This window comes from Trachypithecus francoisi, unplaced genomic scaffold, assembly GCF_009764315.1.
Source record: "Trachypithecus francoisi isolate TF-2019V2 unplaced genomic scaffold, Tfra_2.0 Lachesis_group0, whole genome shotgun sequence".
Taxonomy (NCBI): Eukaryota; Metazoa; Chordata; class Mammalia; order Primates; family Cercopithecidae; genus Trachypithecus; species Trachypithecus francoisi.
This window is the reverse complement of record NW_022681453.1, coordinates 49,332,074-49,354,677: the sequence shown is the minus strand read 5'-3', so window position 1 is coordinate 49,354,677 and position 22,604 is coordinate 49,332,074.

The following is a 22,604-nucleotide window of genomic DNA, read 5'->3' as shown; positions in this document are numbered from 1 at the left end:
GGGAACTTATCTACCATGAGTGGAGCTTGCAGGACTGAAAGTTGCTCTAGATGAGTCAGTCAGTGAGTGGTCAGTGAATGTGAAGGTCCAGGACATCACTGTACACTACCCTAGACTTTATAAACACAGCACAATTACGCTACATTAAATGTTTAAAAATATTTTTTTCTTTTTTTAAAACAAGGTCTCATTCTGTCTCCCAGGCTGGAGTGCAGTAGCGTGATCATAGCTTGATCATGCTTCAATTGCTGCAGCCTCAAAATCCTTGGCTCAAGTGATCCTCTTGCCTCAGCCTCCCAAAGCACTGGGATTATGGGCATGAGTCACTGCACTCAGCATATTCTTCTTTAATAATAAATTAACTTAGCTTACTGTAACATTTTTACTTTATAAATGCTTTAATTTTTAAATATATTTTTGACATTACAACAGCCACAACATCACTAGGCAATAAACATTTTTCAAACCCATTATAATCTAATGGGACCACTGTCATACATTAGGTCCATAAATGCCCAAAATGTTGTTATGTGGCACATGAGTGTATGGAGTTTAATCTCTATACTGGGTTCTACATTGTGTGTTTTACATAAATGAGTTAATTTAAACCTCAGAGCAATTCTGAAAAGTTGATATTGTAACTGCCACTTACAGATGAGAATTGAAGGTTTGATAAGTCAAGGAAACTGACCAGAGTCATGAACTTCAAAGCCACACAGCAACTTAAGAGTCTTCTTAGACTCAAGTCTGGATGGTTCCAGAGCTGGTTACTGCTTTTCAAAAGGATGTATGTGTTTGTGTATGTGCATATGTGTGCATGTGTTCAGAAATACGAGTGAAAATTTCAGAGTCAAATAAAATTGAAACAATAGATCCATTATCTGTTGACAGCCAACTGAAACCCTGAGTAACAATAAAACAAATTCAACTATCGCAGCATTCCCCACAGGCGTGTCAAACATCAAATTAGCTTAGTTAACAACATGTATAAACTCCAAAAACATTCAATGTTTAGATTCCATAACTCCCATTTTCTCAATAGTTCTTTAAAAAAGTAAATCTTTCACAAACTAATCTCCACCAACTAACTAGTTTGATACTAGAACTCTGAGTATAATTTATATTTGCTGAGATATTAATGTATCCTTTCCTATCATGGTTTTCCCTCAGGCAAAATGAAACAAGTACAATACATTTTAAAGTCATTTCACAGATCAAATCACTCAGAGATATGATATAATTAGTCTTATGACAGTATGTATTTAATTAAATTAGGGAGGAACAATTAATTAAATGACAAAAAGGATAAAAACATCAAAAATTAACATACCATTGACATTAATACATCAAAATGAGAATGTCATTATAGATACAAATATTTAAATTGATAAGATTCACACAAAGAACAAAAATTTGCTGTTGCAAGCATTCTGACTGTGGTAGAATTAGAAAGTCTTTTAAAGTTACAAGAATGGAAGAATTAAGTATTCCCCATAGTTTCTGTAAAGCATTTGATAAGATAAATTTAAGAAGAGACTATCTGTAATTTTAACCAAGCAAGATTTTCTTGGTACAATATTTTCATTTAATTTTGTCTTCTTCTGTTTTAGAGCTCACATGCTCTTGAATAATACATTCAATGTTCCTTGTTACAGTCTTAGCACAATAAATTCTCAGCTTTTCACACTGGATGTATTAATGTCTGCAAGCGACTATTTTGCCATCACCAAAGTAAGTTTCTGCTATCTACTGCTGTCAAGGTGTGTTAATAAGTTTATAGAAGCTTAATGACCCAGAGACTTCACATTAATACTAAAGTAACATAATATTCAAGAAGATGTGGAATGAACTGAGGAGATAGAACACCTTCAACATCTTCTTTTGTTTACAAATTAGAGATCTGACGCTATTCCCTAAAAGGAGGCATCTTGACAGATCTAACACTAACAGAAAGGCTTTTAATTTGGTTTTTTATTTATCCAAACTAATTGCTTTGCGTTATCTGTAACCTTTTTTTTCTTACATGTCAGTATTTGATGGTCCATTGAGAGGAACTTGGCCACAAATTCCCCCCTAAAAAATACAGGGAACTTCAGATGGATAAATAGGAAATCAAGAGAAAAAGTTAAATATACTAGGATCGTAGTAAATATACTAGGATAGTAACAATTACTAAAATAATAATAATGATAATAGTAGCAGCAGAGTATTTACTATTAGTATAAATAGTAAAATAGGGGTAATAGTAAGATACCCTCATGTGTTTAAGCATATTTTTCTAATGAATTATAGTTCGGGTGGTTAGAATTAGATACGTACTAAAGAAAATCCCCTTAATCTGCTGCCCTACCCTCAAAAGAGCAATCCAAGTTAAAAATTAAAAGATGGGGGCAGACGCAGTGGTGCTGTAATCCCAGCACTTTGGAAGGCCAAGGCAGGTGGATCACTTGAGGTCAGGAGTTCGAGACCAGTCTGTCCAACATGGCGAAACCCCATGTCTACTAAAAATACAAAAATCAGCCAACATGGTGGTGTGCACCTGTAATCTCAGCTACTCAGGAGGCTGAGGCAGGGGAGTCACTTGAACCTGGGAAGTGGAGGTTGCAGTGAGCTGAGAGTGCACCATTGCATTCCAGCCTGGGTGACAGAGCGAGACTCTGTCTCCAAAAAAAAAAAAAAAAAAAAAAAATTAACAGATGCGAAAATGAATACAGGGCAAATACAAATGAAAAGAAAGCAAAGTTTCTGGATTTAATATCAAAAAGGTGTAATATAACCCAAAAGTATTAAGCAAATATGCATAATTTATAATGGCAAAGAAGACAATTCATAATAAAATTATAACAATTTACAAATATGTAGGAACCAGAAAACTTAGCAGCAGCATTCTTAAATAGAAGGTATGTGATATAAGAAACAATAGACAACAAATACAGCTGGAGAATTAACTTCTATCAATGACATATCAAGTCAAGTGATAATGACACCCCAAGTGGTCAAAAATATAACAGAGAATATAGGATATTTTAATGGCATAATTAAGTAGATATATTTTATAAATGTCTATGAAAACAGATGATATGCCTTCTATAAATATTAATAAACATTAAAACTGACCATATATTAAGCCATGAGAGAGCATCTCATTAAATTCTGAAAGGTGGAAATAAAACAATAATCCTTCCTTACAATATAATAAAATTAAAAATTGATAGCGTCAGAAAAGAATAAGTCTCTTTCCCTGAAAACTAAATAAATAGCTCTAAAAACAGCTCTTCAAAGAGAGGCAAAATAAATTTGCAGAATTAAAAATAATACAGCTCAAGCAGTACGTAGAGAAAAGTTCAAAGCCTTAAATGTTTGTATCATTAAGAAACTGGTCAGGTACCATCAAGACAGCAAGGGGACACAGATAGCAGAGAGGAGTGAAGCTGGGTAGCAGCCTATCTGGGATCAATACCAGTCAGGAGAAGCTCTCCAACATGGGAAAGGCTGAATGAGTGGGAGCCCCCTGGGGGATTCACAGTCTCCACAGGGACCTGTGCAAGACTGGGAATGGGAGAATGTCCCAGCCCCCCTCTCCAAGTACCCCCTACTATGCTTCTAAACTGAGGCAGAAAGCTACCCAGAGTTTTTGCAGAGGAAACTCTCAAGTCCAGGGGGACCTCTAACAAGCCCCAGATCCTGGAACAGACCCATACCGGCATCATAGCCCAGAAAGAGGCTGCAGTCGTGGTGCCTGGGAGCAGTAAGATGGCTCTAACCCTACCTGCCAGACAAGTCTCAGTGCCAGCTGAGTGATCCCACACCTACCTGAACTCAGCCAGTAGTTGCAGCCTCCTGCTGTCCCAGGAAACACCCGGAAGGCAGGGCAGGAGACCCTGCCCACCCTGCCACTGGTAGCCAGGTGGGCCCCACCTGCTAGAGCTTCTAGCCCAGCGATTCTACATCTGCCTGAACTCTACAGAGGAGCACAGCCTCCTGTTGCCTTGGGAAATACCCAGATGGTAGAGAAAGCAACTCAGCCCACTTGTACCTCTTGTAACCACATTGTCCATAACCTCTAGACCTTCCAGCCCAGCAGTTTGGCTTCTGCCTGAACTCTGCCAGCAGTCACAACCCCTGGTACTCCTGGGAAGCACCCAGACAGATTAAGTGATCTCATTCACCTTAGCAGCTCCTACCTGAGCAGGACTTGCTGGCTTAGGTGGTGCCCAAGCAGGGAGGAGCTCTCACTCTAGGACCACTAAGAGAGGTAAGATGCCCAGGTTTGCAAACCAGTGAAGGAGCAGGGTGTGGCTCTCCTGATAGGGCTGCCCTGGCAAGGATACCTTCTGTCTACCAACCACAGTGCCTGCCCGAGGGAGCCCCATGAACCGGAACACCCAACAGACAAAACAGGGGCACAAAGCCAGCAATCAGAAAGGGTTCCTCCAAGGCCCAGGAGTGGACTAGATAAGTGGGTCATGTCTCCCCACTGTCTACTAGAAAACACTATGGCCAACTCTGCCAAAACACAAAAGTCTTGCAACAGAGCAAGGGCCTATCTGCTGGCTAACACTCGTAAGTACACTTATTGGATCTCAGTCAAATGCACAAGACCATAATTTGTTGTGAGTATACAGAACCTGTGAAAGCTAAGAAAGACGCCCACCAGCACCCCACCCCAGCCAATGTACCAATGCATGTGTACTTCACCACAACACTACAGCTTCCAGCACATGTAAGCAAGCACTGATCCTGCTGCCACCACCCCAGTGACATGCTTTGGCCAGCACCCCCCATCAAAGTGTTAATACCAGCAGACTGAAAACACCTCAGCTCCTCCAGGGCAGCAGGTTCCTAGTCCTGAGGGGCCAAAGAACAAAGCTGAGATCCTAGTACCAGCCACCCAGCATTAGAGGACACAATCCAGGAGTACTGAGCTGAGCATTGGCCACCCAAAATGTTCTAGAACCAAAGCCAGTCAACTGAACCTACCTTATACCACAATCAAACCCTCAAGGACATCAAAGAAGATAAAAGAAAAAAAATCCAAAGGACACAAACTGCAAAGATTAAAGAAGCATTAGCCCACACAAATGAGAAAGAACTAGCACAAGAACTCTGGCCACTAAAAAGCCACAGTGTCTTCTTGCCTCTAAATGACTGCATTATTTCCCTAGCAATGGTTCTTAACCAGGATGAAATGGCTTAAATGACAGAAATAGAATTCAGAACATGTATAGTAACAAAGATCATCAAGATTCAGGAGAAAGCTGAAACCCAATCCAAGGAATCTAATGACAACAATAAAAAGATGCAGGAGCTGAAAGACAAAATGGACATTTTAAGAAACAACAGGCCTGGCGCGGTGGCTCAAGCCTGTAATCCCAGCACTTTGGGAGGCCGAGACGGGCGGATCACGAGGTCAGGAGATCGAGATCATCCTGGCTAACACGGTGAAACCCCGTCTCTACTAAAAAATACAAAAAAAAAAAACTAGCCGGGCAAGGTGGCGGGCGCCTGTAGTCCCAGCTACTCGGAGGCTGAGGCAGGAGAATGGCATAAACCTGGGAGGCGGAGCTTGCAGTGAGCTGAGAACCAGCCACTGCACTCCAGCCCGGGCGACAGAGTGAGACTCCGTCTCAAAAAAAAAAAAAAGAAACAACAAAACTGATCTGATAGAACAGACTAACAAAAGAATCTCAGAGCTCAAGGATGCGTTATCCAAATTAACTAAAGGAAAAGAATGAACAAGACCTCCAACAAACATAGGGTTATTTGAAGAGACCAAATCTATGACTCTTTGGGTGAGAAAGCAAGCAATTTTGAAAACGTATTTGATGACACCATCCACAAAAATTTCCCCAACTTTACCAGAGAGGTCAACATTCAAATTCAGGAAAAGCAGAGAACCCCTACAAGATACTATTCAAGACAACCATCTCCAAGAAACATAGTCATCAGATTCCCCAAGGTAGACATGAAAGAAAAGTATTAAAAGCAGCTAGAGAGAAGGGGCATGTTCCCTACAGGGAACCCCATCAGGCTAAAAGCAGACCTTTCAGCAGAAACCTCACCAGCCGGAAGAGATTGAGGGCCTATTTTCAGCATTCTTAAAGAAAAGAAATTCTAACCAAGAATTTCATATCCAGCCAAACTGTTTCATAAAAGAAACAGAAATGAGATCCTTTTCAGACAAGCCAATGCTAAGAGAATTCATTACTACCAACACTGCCTTACAAGAGGTCCATAAGAGAGTACTAAATATTAAAAAAAAAAAAAAGAACATTACTAGACACCACAAAAACACACTTAAGTGCATAGATCACCGATGCTAAGCAACTACACAATCAAGTCTGCATAATAACCAACTAACAACATGATGGCAGAATCAAATCTGCTCATACGAATACGAACCTTGAATGCAGACAGGCTAAACATCCCAATTAAAAGGGAGAGGGTGGCAAGTTGGAAAAAGAAGCAAAACCCAACTGTAAGCTGTTTTCAAGAGACTCACATGCAATGATACCCAGAGGCTCAAAGTAAAGAGATGGCAAAACAAAACAAAACAAAACACCTCAACCAAGCAAACAGAAAACAGAAAAAAAGTGGGAGTTGCTATTCTAATTTCAGACAAAACAGACTTTAAACCAATAGCTATCAAAAGCAGACAAAGAAGGGCATTACTAATGGTTAAGGGTTTGATTCAACAGGAAGACTTAACTATTCCAAATATATATGCAACCAACACTAGAGCACCCATATTCATAAAACTAGTTCTTAGAGACCTGCAAAGAGATATAGATAACCATACAATAATAGTGGGAGACTTAACACCCCACTAAGAGTATTAGACATGTCATTGAAGTAGACAACTAATAAAAATATTTGGTACCTGAAATCAACACTCAACCAAATGACCCTGACTGATATCTACAGAACTCTTCACCCCAAAACAAAAGAATATACATTCTTTTCATCTGCATATGGCATGTGCATTAAAACTGACCACATTGTCAGTCATAAAACAATTATCAGCAAATTCAAAAAAATCCAAAATCATATCAATCACACTCTCAGGCCACAGTGCAATTAAAACAGGAATTAATACTACGGGGACAGCTGAAAAGACAGCCAAAACGGGACAGCTCCAGTCTGCAGCTCCCAGTGAGATCGATGCAGAAGGTGGGTGATTTCTGCATTTCCAACTGAGGTACCTGGCTCATCTCATTGGGACTGGTTAGACAGTGGGTGCAGCCCATGGAGGGTAAGCAGAAGCAGGGTGGGGTGTCACCTCACTCAGGAAGTGCAAGGTGTCAAGGAACTCCCTGCCCCAGCCAAGGGAAGCCGTGAGGGACTATGCTGTGAGTAATGGTGCATTCTGGCCCAGATACTATGCTTTTTCCATGGTCTTCACAACCCACAGACCAGGAGATTCCCTCTGGTACCTACACCTTCAGGGCCCTGGGTTTCAAGCACAAAACTAGGCGGCTGTTTGAGCAGACACTGAGCTAACTGCGGGAGTTTCTTTTCATACCCCAGTGGCACCTGGAATCGTAGAATGCCAGTGAGAGAGAATTGTCCACTCCCCTGGAAAAGGGGCTGAAGCCAGAGAGACAAGTAGTATAGCTCAGTGGATCCCACCCCCGCAGAGCCCAGCAAGCTAAAATCCACTGGCTTGAAACTCTCACTGCCAGCACAGCACTCTGACATTGACCTGGGATGCTCCAGCTTGGTGGGGGGAGGGGCGTCCAACATTACTGATGCTTGAGTAGGTGGTATTTCTCCCATTGAATGGGAGAAAATTTTAGCAATTTTCTCAGAGCATAAACAAAGCTGCTGCGAAGTTCAGGCTGGCTGGAACTCACTGCAGTTTGGCAAAGCTGCTATAGCCAGATTGCCTCTCTAGATTCCTCCTCTTTGGGAAGGGCATCTCTGAAAGAAAGGCAGCAGCCCCAGGTAGGGGCTTATAGATAAAAATCCCATCTCCCTGGGACAGGGGCAGGGGCAGCTATGGGAGCAGCTTCAGCAGACTTAAACGTTCCTGCCTGCCAGCTCTGAAGAGAGCAGTGAATCTCCCAGCACAGCACTCAAGCTCTGCTAAGGGACAGACTGCCTCCTCAAGTGGGTCCCTGACCCCCATACCTCCTGACTGGGAGAAACCTCCCAGCAGTGATCGACAGACACATCATAAAGAGAGCTCCAGCTGGCATCTGGTGGGTGCCCCTCTGGGACGAAGCTTGCAGAGGAAGGAACAGGCAGCAATCTTTGCCATTCTGCAGCCTCTGCTGGTGATACCCAGGCAAACAGGATTTGGAGTGGACCTCCAGCAAACTCCAACAGACCTGCAGCAGAGGGGCCTGTTAGAAGGAAAACTAACAAACAGAAAGGAATAGTATCAACATCAATAAAAAGGACATCCACACTAAAACCCCATCCAAAGGTCACCAGCATCAAAGACCAAAGGTAGATAAATCCACAAAGATGGGGAGAAACCAGTGCAAAAAGGCTGAAAATTGCAAAAACCAGAATGTCTCTTTTCCTCCAAAGGATCACAACTCTTCAGCAGCAAGGGAACAAAACTGTACGGAGAATGAGTTTGACAAATTGACAGAAGTAGGCTTCAGAAGGTGGGTAATAACAAACTTCTCTGAGCTAAAGGAGCATATTCTAATCCAATGCAAGGAAGCTAAGAACCCTGACAAAAGGTTAGAAGAATTGCTAATTATAATAACCAGTTTAGAGAAGAACATAAATGACCTGACGGAGCTGAAAAACACAGCATATGATTGCCAGGGCAATCAGGCAACAGAAAAAATAAAGGGTATTCAAATAGAAAGAGATGAGGTCAAAGTGTCTCTGTTTGCAGACGACATGATTGTATATTTAGAAAAGCCCACTGTCTCAGCCCAAAAACTCCTAAAGCTGATAAGGAACTTCAGCAAAGTCTCAGGATACAAAATCAGTGTGTGAAAATCACAAACATTCCTATTCACAAATAATAGAGAGTCAAATCATGACTGAACTCCCACTCACAATTGCTACAAAGAGAATAAAATACCTAGGAATACAACTTACAAGGGATGTGAAGGACCTCTTCAAGGAGAACTACAAACCATTGCTCAAGGAAATAAGAGAGGACAGAAACAAATGGAAGAACATTCCATGCTCAGGGATAGGAAGAATCAATATCGTAAAAATGGCCATACTGTCCAAGGTAATTTATGGATTCAATGCCATCCCCATCAAGCTACCAATGTCTTTCTTCACAGAATTGGAAAAAATTACTTTAAAGTTCATATGGAACCAAAAAAGAGCCCTCATTGCCAAGACAATCCTAAGCCAAAAGAACAAAGCTGGAGGAATCATGCTACCTGACTTCAAACTATACTACAAGGCTACAGTAACCAAAACAGCATGGTACTGTTGTTATAGACTAGTGGAACAGAACAGAGCCCTGAGAAATAATACCACACATCTACAACCATCTGATCTTTGACAAACCTGAGAAAAACAAGAATGAGAAAAAGGATTCCCTATTTAATAAATGGTGCTGGGAAAACTGGCTAGCCATATACAGAAACCTGAAACTGGACCCCTTCCTTATACCTTATACAAAAATTAACTCAAGATGATCGGATTAAAGACTTAAGTGTAGACTTAAAACTATTAAAACCCTAGAAGAAAACCTAGGCAATACCATTCAGGACATAGGCAAGAGCAAAGACTTCATCACTAAAACACCAAAAGCAATGGCAACAAAAGCCAAATTTGATAAATGGGATCTAATAAACTAAAGAGCTTCTGCACAGCCAAAGAAACTATCATCAGAGTAAACAGATAACCTACAGAATGGGAGAAAATTTTTGCAATCTATCCTTCTGACAAAGGGCTAATATCCAGAATCTACAAATGACTTAAACAAATTTATGAGAAAAAAACAACTCCATCAAAAAGCAGTCAAAAGAAAAGAACAGACACTTTGCAAAAGAAGGCATTTATGCAGCTAGCAAACGTATGAAAAAAAGCTCATCATCACTGATCATTAGAGAAATGCAAGTCAAAACCACAATGAGATACCATCTCACACCAGTTAGAACGGCAATCATTAAAAAGTCAGGAAACACCAGGCCAATACCCTTGATTAACACAAATGCAAAAATCCTTAATAAGATACTAGCAAACTGAATCCAGCAGCAAATCAAAAAGCTAATCCACCACAATGAAGTAGGCTAATCCACCAAGATCAAGTAGGCTTCTTCAACATATAAAGATCAATAAGTGTGATTCATCATGTAAACATAACTAATAACAAAACCACATGATCATCTCAATAGATGTAGAAAAGGATTTCAATAAAATTCAACATCCCTTCTTGTTAAAAATCCTCAACAAACTAGGTATTGAAGGAACATACCTCAAAGTAATAAGAGCCATTTATGATAGATTCACAGCCAACATCATCCTGAATGGGCAAAAGCTGGAAGCATTCCCCTTTGAGAACTGGAACAAGACAAGAATGCCCACTGTCACTACTCCTGTTCAACATAGTACTGGAAGACCTCGCCAAGGCGATTAAGCAAGAGAAAGACAGAAAAGGCAGCCAAATAGGAAAAGATGAAGTCAAACTATCTCTGTTTACAGATGATACAATTCTATACCTAGAAAAACCCTATAAGACTCTACTCAAAAGCTCCTAGACCTGATAAACAATTTTAGCAAAGTTTCAGGATACAAAATCAATGTACAAAAATCAGTAACATTTCTATACACCAGCAACATCCAAGCTGAGAGCCAAATTAAAAGCACAATCCCACTCGCAACAGCCATGAAAAGAATACCTAGGAATACAGCTAACCAGGGAGATGAACACCCCCTAGGATGAGAATTTCAAAACACTGCTGACAGAAATCAGAGACTATATAAACAAACAGAAAAACATTTCATGCTCATGGACAGGAAGCATCAATATTGTTAAAATGGCCATACTGCTCTAAGCAATTTACAGATTCAATGCTATCCCTATCAAACTACCAATGACATTCTTCACAGAATTAGAAAAAGCTATCTTAAAATTCGTATGGAACCAAAAAGAGCCTGAATAGTCAAAGCAACCCTAACCAAAAAGAGCAAAGATGGAGGCATCACATTACCTGACTTCGAACTATGCTATAAGGCTACAGTAACCACAACAGCATGGTACTGGTACAAATAAGTTACTAAAAGTAAAAGAAATTTAAAACTCTAAACAGAGGAATTTCCTCACCTCCAAAAAGAAAATGCATTTAAAGAAATGGGTAAAGATGTTGAATTTATATCCCTGCTGTCTCCAAAAATAACAAAATAAAAAATACCAGGGCTAGATGAATTTGTGGGATAATTTTAGTAAACCCTTAAAAAGCACTTCCAAGTGAATTAAAACTTTCCAAGAAAGTAAATTGAAACTTCCAAATTATTTTTATGAAGTAAATATTAGTCGTACACACACAGATATACCAACTACTGCCTTATCTCACTTATTATTGCCAATATAAAAATCTTTTACAAACTATTAGGAAAGAGAATCCAGCAATAAACTAAAAGAATACTTGATAAAAATCAACAATTCAGAAAAGAAAATCCAATCATACAAGAAAATCTGGATACATTCGTAATATAAAGTATATCTCAGTCCCAAAGCCAGGATCATGCTTCACAGTGAAACACTACACGTATCCCAATGTAATTCCAAAACAGAGCATGGGCACCCACCATCACCAGTTTGATTTGACATTGTTCTAGCCAATGAAATTAGACAATAGAATGAAATGAGAATCATGGAAACTATTACTATTTTCAGACAATACGATCGCATACCTAAAAAATCCAAACTACTACAAGCAATGAGAGAATTCAAATTCGGTAAGTTAATACAATGTAAAATTTAGAAACCAATTACCTTCATATATAAAAACAATTTGTTAAAGCACATATTGGAAGAAAACTTTCCATTCACAACACCACCACAAGAAGATAAAATACCTAGAAATAAACTCACCAAGACATACGTAATACCTTTATGAAGAAAACGTTTAAGTGCTTTAAAAAGTTGCTGCAGCTGTGGGGAAGCGGGCACTGTAACACACTGCTGTTGGAAGCATGAGGTGACAGAAGGGTAATCTGATAACACCAACCCAAACTACAAACGCATACACCCTTTGAGACATAACTCCACTTCTGCCAATTTGTCCTAAAGTTATACTTGTCCACGTATAAAATCACACAAAATAAAAGTTCATTCATTGCATCATTGTTTCAATGGCTGAAGATTAAGAACAATTTGCCTATCAATAGAAGAATGGTTAATTTAGGCTAATTCATATAAGGCAGTATTAGGCAGCTATGCAAACGTGATGAAGCTTTCATGTACTGATAAGAAATATCACCAAAAAATGATTTGATTAAAAAGCAAGGTGTAGAAAGGTTTGTAGAATAATATACCTTTTGTAGAAAAAAATGAAATATGAACTTTTTTAAAAATGTGCATTAAAAACTTAAGAGCACCTAAGAAATGAATGTCAGTGCTGGGCATGTGGATAACGCAAGCAGATGCAAGATGAGGTTGGATGGGAGTCTATGAAGTGGCACTCTGCAGATTACTTTTTAATCACAGCAACATAACATAATGCCTACTTACAAAATTAAACTAAAAGAAAACGTTGCTAGTGGCATTAAAAATTATACAACCATTATAATGGCGAAGACAAACTACATTATGCTGCAGTACCTGTCTCTAAATCACAGAGGCTTCTCTTAACAAAAGTGTTATTTCTCCCTCTGTCCATGTCCATCATGGGTTCATTGACTGGGCTCTCTTCTACGTGGTTCTTCATTAGTCCCCATGCAGAGGAAAAAGTGCTCCTCAGGGACTCACGCTGGCCATTCAATCTTCCAGCCCAGAAATGACACTTGTCACTTCTGCTTACAATCCATTGGCTAGGACTAGTCACATGGCCCCACACAAAGCACAAAGAGGGTTTAAGGCAAGTAGGATATATATTGGTAAGCTACAGTAATAACAACCATAACGATTTTGGAGAACAACTTTAACAACTTTAAAGTTGTTTTTTGGAGAACAACTTTAACGAACAACCATCATGATTTTGGAGAACAACTTTAAAATACTACTTAGATAACATAAAAGCCATTGAAAACATCCATACACTTTGATCTAGCAATTACACTTCTGGGAATGTTTAATGAAATATTCCTAAGTAATTATAAATAAATGGGTAGAAATGTTTCATCCCTGGACATAACACTCACCAAAATGGAGTGAACTGTTCTTTAACTCTAAGGCAGATAAGTGCCCCAACACCATTGTCCTTAAAAAAATAAAGTTATAAATAGCTGTAAAAAAAAAAAAAAGAAAGAAAAAGAAAGAAAGAAAGCAAATAAGCCCAGATGCAAAGATAGAGTTTTGCTTTTAATTACTGGGGCATTGATCAGCTTTCTTATATACTCCAGTGGTGAAATTCAATTTTGAAAATCCTTTGAAATGAAGTAATATATATTAATGATTTATATCAGGTCCTGAGGTATATGGTTTGCAGTAAATTTAGCGCAAGTTTATTTCGACTTCAGGAGGAACAAATGTCTTCATTTAACAAGGTCTTCTCTAACAATGGAAAATGGATAATTACAGCAAATGAAAAGATATACAAGCCCAAAAAATGAGCCTAATTTCACTGTGGATTATTGAAAGATATAGATATATTCTTTTAACAGAAAGGTCATTTAGCTAATTTGAGGCCAAATTGTTCTACACATTTCAAAAGATAATATAATGGACCCCTTTAAGAGCTTGGACCTTGGAGTCAGACACGCCTGGGTTTGGATCTTAGTTTTTCTCTTTAATAACTGTGTGAACTAGACAAGTACTTGTCTCTAGATGTCTCTCTCCTTGCCTATAAAATGGAGGTAGTACTTGTACATGTTTCGTAATGTGTTATTATATAAAGATTAAATGAAATATTTGTGTAGCATTTATTGATAAGATTCATGATTAGTGCTGAATAAATGTTAAGTGAATTAGGGTTCTCCAGAGATACAATCAACAGACAATCAACAAGGTGTGTGTGTGCATATACATATACACATGCACAAACACATATACACACTCATATATAAATACATATGTATCCATCTAAGAGAGAGAGAGAAATAGCAAGAAGTGGGGGAGAAAGATCAATTTCATTGATTTTCAGGAATTGGCTCATGTAATTGTGGTGGCTGGCAAGTTCAAAACCTGCATGGCAGCCATGCAGGAAGGCAGGCAACCCAGGGAAGACCTGAAGAATAGACATTGCAGTTTGAATCCAAAGGCAGTCCACTGGCAGAATTCCTTCTTCTTTGGAGGAAATCAGTTGTTTTCTCAAGGCTTTCAACTGGTTGGATGAGACCCACTCAATTTATGGAGGGAAATCTGCCTTATTAATTTCAAATCTACTAATTTAAATGATAATCTCATGTTTAAAAAAAAAAACCTTCACAGCAACATCCAGATGTGTTTGATTATACATCTGGGTATGGTAGCCTACACATGGACACATAAAATGAACCATCATGTTAGATATTGTCTACTAGTTTATTTGTGTGAGGCTTTATTCTTCACTACATTCTTTCACATATATCATCTCAGTTTTTTCTTTTTTTTTTCATGTTTAGTTCTGGGGTACATGTGCAGAATGTGCAGGTTTGTTACATAGGTAAATGTGTGCCATAGTGGTTTACTGCACCTATCAACCCATCACCTAGATATTAAGCACAGCATACACTAGCCATTCTTTCTAATACTCTCCCTCCCCACACTCTACCTCCCAATAGGCCCCAGTGTGTGTTGTTCCCTTCCCTAGGTCCATGTGATCCCATCGTTCAGCTCCCACTTGTAAGTGAGAACGTGTGTTGTTAGGTTTTCTGTTCCTGTGTTAGTTTGCTGAGGATAATGGCTTTCAGCTTCATCCATGTGGATGCAAAGGACATAATCTCATTCCTTTTTATGGCTACATAATATTCCATGGTGTATGTATATGTACCACATTTTCTTTATCATCCATCATTGATGGGCATTTGGGTCGCTTTCATGTCTTTGCTATTTTAAACAGTACTGCAATGAAAATATGGGTGCATGTATCCTTGTAATAGAATGATGGTTTATCTTTCCTTTGGGTATATACCATGTAATGGGATTGCTAGGTCAAATGGTATTTCTGGCTCTAGCTCTTTGAGGAATCACCACACCATCTTTCACAATGGTTAAACTAATTTACATTCCCACTTTTTAATGGGGTGGTTTTTGTTTTTCTTATTCAACCACATTGAGTCAGCTTTAATACATTTGGATTTTATAGACAATGTTATTGAAATAAAGCACCTTGCTTAAAAGAGAATATAACTTTGAAAAACACAGATTTTTCAGTGTTATTATTTTACAGATGAGAAAAATAAAGCCTGACTCAATTATTTTTGGGTATTCACTATGTTTAGGTAAAACATTTTTCTATTCATAGCAAAGCACATAGATATAAGTAGGACATAGTTCTTGACTTTAAGAATTTTGTAGCCTAATGAAGGTTAGTAACCAGTTCAAAGCCATAGAGCTGGTTAGTCTTGTTTTGATTGCCAGTGGCTTGGATTATCCTATAATAGAAGGTATAGATTCTTGTTTCAAAAAGTCAAGGGAATCACTGAACAAGTTTTTTTAAGTAAAATATGCCACATTTTCTTTACTCATTCATCTGTTGATGGCCACTTAGATTGCTCCCTGTGAATAATGCTACAGTGAACATGGGGGTGCAGGTATCTCTTCAACACACAGATTTCAGTTCCTTTGGATATATACGTGGAGGTGAGATTGCTGGGTCATATGGTCATTCTATTTTCAGACTTTTGATGAGTCTCTACCATTTTTCATAATGGTTGTGCTAATTTACCTTCACTCCAACCATGTAAAGGATTGCATTTTCCCTGCATCCTTTCCAACACTTGTTACCTTTTATCTTTTTTTTAGAAATCACATTTATTATTTTTTTACGTTAAGTTCTGTGATACATGTGCACAATGAGCAGGCTTGTCACATAGGTATATGTGTGCCATGGTGGTTTGCTGTACCTACTGACCTGTCATCTAGGTTCCCTTCCCTTGACCCCCGCCCCAGCATGTGTTGTTCCCCTCCCTCCCTGTGTCCATGTTTTCTCATTGTTCAACTCCCACTTATGAGTGAGAACATGCAGTGTTTGGTTTTCTGTTTCTATGTTAGTTTGCTGAGGATGATGGCTTCCAGCTTCATCTATGTCCCTGCAAAGGACATAATCTCATTCCTTTTTATGGCTGCACAGTATTCTATGGTGTATAAGTACAAAATTGTCTTTATCCAGCCTATCACTGATGGGCATTTGGGTGGTTCCATGCCTTTGCTATTGTAAATAGTGCTGCAATAAATATACGTGTACATGTGTCTTTATAGTAGAATGTTTTATATTTCTTTGGGTACATACCCAGTAATGGGATTGCTGGGTCAAATGGTATTTCTGGTTCTAGATCCTTAAGGAATTGCCACACTGTCTTCCACAATGATTGAACTAATTTACACTCCCACCAACAGCATAAAAGTGTTCCTATCTCTCCACAGCCTTGCCAGCACCTATTGTTTCTTGACTTTTTAATAATCACCATTCTGACTGGTGTGAGGTGGTATCTCATTGTGGTTTTGAATTGCTTTTCTCTGATGATCAGTGATGTTGGGCTTCTTTTCATATGTTTTTTGACCACATAAATGCCTTCTTTTGAGTAGTGTCTGTTCATATCCTTTCCCTACTTTTTGATGGGGTTATTCATTTTTTTTTCTTGTAAATTTGTTTAAGTTCCTTGTAGATTCTGGATATTAGACCTTTTCAGGTGGGTACACTGCAAAATTTTCCACCATTCTATAGGTTGCCTGTTCACTCTGATAGTAGTTTCTTTTGCTGTACAGAAGCTCTTTAGTTTAATTATATCTGATTTGTCAATTTTGACTTTTGTTGCCATTGCTTTTGACATTTTCATCATGAAGTTTTTGCCCATGCCTATGTCCTGAATGGTATTGCCTAGGTTTTCTTCTAGAGTTTTTATGGTTTGGGGTTTTACATTTAAGTCTTTAAGCCATCTCAAGTTAATTTTTGTATAAGGTATAAGGAAGGGGTCCAGTTTCAGGTTTCTTCATATGGCTAGTCAGTTTTCTCAGCACCATTTATTGAATAGGAAATTCTTTCCCCATTGCTTGTTTTTGTCAGGTTTGTCGAAGCTCAGATGGTTGTAGATGTGTGGTTTTATTTCTGAGGTCTCTGTTCTGTTTCATTGGTCTATATGTCAGTTTCAGTACCAGTACCATGCTATTTTGGTTACTGTAGCCTTGTAGTATAGTTCAAAGTCAGGTAACATGATGCCTCCGGCTTTTTTCTTTTTGCTTAGGATTGTCTTGGCTATACCGGCTATTCTTTGGTTCCATATGAAATTTAAAGTAACATTTTTCTAATTCTGTGAAGAATGTCAATGGTAGTTTAATGGGAATAGCATTGAATCAATATATTACTTTGGGCAGTATGGTCATTTTCATGATATTGATTCTTCCTATCTACAAGGATGAAATGTTTTTCCATTTGTTTCTGTCCTCTCTTATTTCCTTGACAATGGTTTGTAGTTCTTGAAGAGGTCCTTCACATCCCCTTGTTAGCTGTATTTTATTCTCTTTGTAGCAAGGGAGTTCACTCATGATTTGGCTCTCTGCTTGTCTATTGTTGGCGTATAGGAATGTTTGTGATTTTTGCACATTGATTTTGTATCCTGAGACTTTGTTGAAGTTGCTTATTAGCTTTAGGAGTTTTGGGGCTGAGATGATGGGGCATTTTCTTTTTCTTAGATGGAGTTTTCCCCATCTACAAAAGGCTGGAGTGCAATGGTACAATCCCAGCTCACTGCAACCTCCACCTCCCAGTTTCAAGTGCTTCTCCTGCCTCAGCCTCCCAAGGAGCTGAGACTATGGGGACATGCGATTACACCCAGCTAATTTTTGTATTTTTAGTAGAAATGGGGTTTAGCCACGTTGGCCAGGCTGGTCTCGAACCCCTGACCTCAGGAGATCCACCTTCCTTGGCCTCCCAAAGTGCTGGGACTACAGGCTTGAGCCACTGTACCTGGCTGATGATAGGGTTTTCTAAATATAGAATCATGTCATCTGCCAACAGGGACAATTTGACTACCTCTCTTCCTATTTAAATACCTTTATTTCTTTTTCTTGCCTGATTGTCTTGGCCAGAACTTCCAATACTATGTTAAACAGGAGTAGTGAGAGAGGACATCTTTCTCTGGTGCCAGTTTTCAAAGGGAATGCTTCCAGCTTTTGCTCATTCAATATATTGGCTATGGGTTTATCACAAATAGCTCTTATTATTTCGAGATATGTCCATCAATACCTAGTTTATTGACAGTTTTTAACATGAAGCAAGTTGAATCTTATCAAAGGCCTTTTCTGTATCTATTGAGATAATTATGTGGTTCTTGTCTTTGTGTTTATGTGATTAATTATGTTTATTAATTTGCATATGTTGAACTTGTCTTACATCCCAGGGATGAGGCCAACCTGATCACGGTGGATACGTTTTTTGATGTGCTGCTGGATTCGGTTTGCCAGTATTTTATTGAGGATTTTCGCATCACTGTTCATCAGGGATATTCGCCTGAAGTTTTCTTTTTTTGTTGTGTCTCTGCCAGGTTTTGGTATCAGGATGATGCTGGCCTTATAAAATGAGTTAGGGAGGAGTCCCTCTATTTTAATGTTTGGAATAGTTTCAGAAGGGATGGTACCAGCTCCTTTTTGTATCTTTGGTAGAATTCAGCTGTGAATCTGTCTGGTTAGTAGACTATTGTTTTGGTTAGTAGACTATTAATTACCACCTCAATTTCAGAACTTGTCTATTGGTCTATTCAGGGATCTGACTTTTCAGGAATTCAACTTTTTTCAGGAATGCAGGGATTCGACTATTCGGGATTCAGAGCTTGTCTATTTATCTATACAAGGATTCATCCTCTTCGTCGTTTAGTCTTGGGAGGGTGTATGTGTCCAGGAATTTATCCATTTCTCTCAGGTTTTCTAGTTTAATTGAGTAGAGCTATGTATTGTATTCTCTGATGGTAGTTTGTATTTCTGTGGGGTAAATTCTTTTCTTTAAGAATGTGGAATATTGGTCCCCACTCTCTTCTGGCTGCTAGGGTTTCTGCTGAGGTGTCCATTTTTAGTCTGATGGGCTTCCCTTTGTAGGTGAGCTGGCCTTTCTGTCTGTCCTTAACAGCTTTTCCTTCATTTCTAACCTGGAGAATCTGATGACTGTGTCTTGTGATTGATCTCATGGAGTACCTTAGTGGTGTTCTCTGTATTTCCTGAATTTGAATGTTGGTCTGTCTTGCTAGATTTGTGAAGTTGTCCTGGATAATATCCTGACGTATGTTTTCCAGCTTGTTTCCATTCTCCCTGTCTCCTTCAGGTGTTCCAATCAATCGTAGGTTCGGTCTTTTTATGTAGTCCCATATTTCTCAGAGGCTTTGTTCCTTTTCATTTTCTCTAATTTTGTCTGCATGTCTTATTTCAGCAAGGTGGTCTTCAAACTCTGGTATTTTTTCTTCTGCTTGGTCAATTGGTCTATTGATAGTTGTGCATGCTTCACGAAGTTCTCATTCTATGTTTTTCAGCTCCATCAGCTCATTTATGTTCCTCTGTAAACTGATTATTCTAGTTAGCAGCTCCTCTAACCTTTTGTGAAGGTTTTTAGCTTCTTTGCATTGTGTTAGAACATGCTCCTTTAGCTCAGCACGGTTTGTTACTACCCATCCTCTGAAGCCTACTTCTGTCAATTCATCCATCTCATCCTCTGTCCAGTTCTGCATCCTTGCTGGAGAGGTGGTGTGATCATTTGGAGAAGAGGCACTCTGGCCTTTTGGGTTTTCAACGTTTTTTTGTTGATTCTTTTTCATCTTCATGCATTTGTCTAGTTTTGATCTTTGAGGCTGCTGACATTTGGGTGGGGTTTCTGTGAGGACTTTTCAAATTGTTGTTGATGCTGCTACTGTTTGTGTGTCCTTCTTTCAATGGTCAGGTCCCTCTTCTGTAGGGCTGCTGCAGTTTGCTGGGGATTCACTTCCAGCCCTATTCATCTGGTTCGCTCCCGCATCTGGAGATGTCACTCAAGGAGGCTAGGAGGTTCTCACCCAATTGGGTGGCACTCGCCTGGGCTGCGCAGATTCCTCAGAACCAACAGGAGGAGAGGCTAAGTCTGTTTGTCTGCAGAGACTGTGGCTACCCTTCTGTTTAGGGGGAGATCAGAGCTCTGTCCCTGAGCTCTTGGCTAGAGTTGTTGGAGTTCCTGCAGGGAGGCTCTGCCCAGTGAGGGGGATGGGTCAAGGTCAGGCCTGAAGAGGCACTCTGGCTGCAGTATGCCACAGCAGTGAGTTGGGTTGTGGGGGGACACCTCTTGGGACCAAGTCGTGTAGTCTCCCTGGCTCCAGTAGGTGAAAAGCACAGCCTAGAGTTATAGAGATGGCTGTCACCCTTCCACCACCCAAGGAGCTTAGCATGTTAGGCAGCTAGCACTCCCAGTGTTGGCTGACATCCCTCCCCCAGGAACTCAAATGGCTCAGACAGCAGGCAGCCGCAGCCTCAGCTGTGGTGCGGGGAACCCCTCCCCACAGATTCTAAGTAGATTCTTAAGCAGATTCTAGCTGAGAGGATGTTGAGAAACTGCGTGGCTCCAGGGTTGGGACCCTAGGCCCCGGTGGCATGGGTTCACAAGTGGGATCTTCCAATCCATGGGTTGCACATTTCCATGGAAAAAGCATGGTTTCCCGGCTGGGTAGCATGTTCACTCATCACCTCCCTTGGCTGGGGGTTGGTGGCTCCCCTGCCCCATATGGCTCTCAGGTGGGCCACCACACCACATTGCTCTTCCTTCCTTTCTGTGGGTCATGCTAGCCACCTAGTCAGTTCTGATGAGAGAACCTGGATACCTCTGTTGCTGGTGCAGGATTCACACATTATTATGGTTATTTTTGATGGGAGCCTCCAGTCGCCGCTGCTTCCCATTGGCCATCTTGGCCCTGCCCCTGCATCTCATTTTCAAAATTTAATCTTAAGAACATTCTAGTAAGATAAAATGATAAGTACATACACTTAAAGGTATGTGCTTTTTCTTTCCATATAAAGGAAAAGATAAGGACAAGGGCAGCAGCAACGGGTGCCCCAGACAGATTATTGGTAGGAACTCCTATCTTCAACTGTGGAACCATTTAGAAATGTTCCATAAAGATGTAATGTAACAAACAAACACACCAGGAGGATGGGTAGGGTGTCCATGGTAAAGGGTGTAGATGAGTAGAAAGATTATTCTAAGTAGAAAACGACGGTTACAAAGGCCCCACGAAAGAGTGCATTCACAGAACAAAAAGCAATTGAGCTTGGAGACATGTTCAGGAGCAGTGGGAAATTAGACTGGCAAGGTTGGGTGGGATGGGGTGGGGCGCAGGTAGTCGGGGGTGCTATAACGAGAGCCCTGCCTGCCAGGCCAGAAGTGAGATCTCATTTGGTAGATGCAGGTGGGAAAGTATTTAAGCATACTGGAGCTATGCTTACACATTTACTCCAACAGCATTCCAGGTTAGGAAGACTAAAAATGGAAAGGTGAGGGGAAAATGAGTATGAGGTATATGCAGTGCACGTGCATGTATGTGAAAATGTGTTTGGGAGAAGGTAATAGTAAGCCTATGCAAAACTCTTCTTGGAGAACAAACAGATAGATGGGGACAAAAAGCATGATGATGCTATTACAGTAATAAGCTCTTGCTATGTATTAGACCCTATGTTGGGGGCTTTACATCCATATTTGCAGTTAATTCACACAATTCTAGAGGTTGTTTTTTTAAAAAAAAAATTCAACAGTGATAAAACCAAAGCCTAAAGAAATTAAATGATGAATCCAAAACCTCACAGTAACAGGCCTCCGAGCCCAAACTAAGCCATCACATCCCCTGTGACCTGCACATATACATCCAGATGGCCTGAAGCAACTGGAGAACCACAAAAGAAGTGAAAATACCACAAAAGAAGTGAAAATTCTTGCCTTAACTGATGACATTCCACCATTGTGATTTGTTCCTGTCCCACCCTAACTGATCAATTGACCTTATGACATTCCTTCTCCTGGACAATGAGCCTCAGAAGTTCCCCACCAAGCACTTTGTAACCCCTGCCCCTGCCCGCAAGAGAAAAACCCCCTTTGACTATAATTTTCCACTATCTACCCAAATCCTGTAAAATCGCCCCACCCCTATCTCCCTTTGCTGACTCCTTTCTCAGACTCAGTCCTCTTGCACCCAAGTGAATAAACAGCCTTGTTGCTCACACAAAGCCTGTTGGTAGACTCTTCACACGAATGCACATGACACACAGCAGGGAAGCGGTGAAGTGAGGATTCAAATCCAGTTCAAATTGTGCTGGTTCCATCACCCCTCACTTATCACTGGAAGAGGAGTGAATGGAATTCATAAATTTTCCCTCA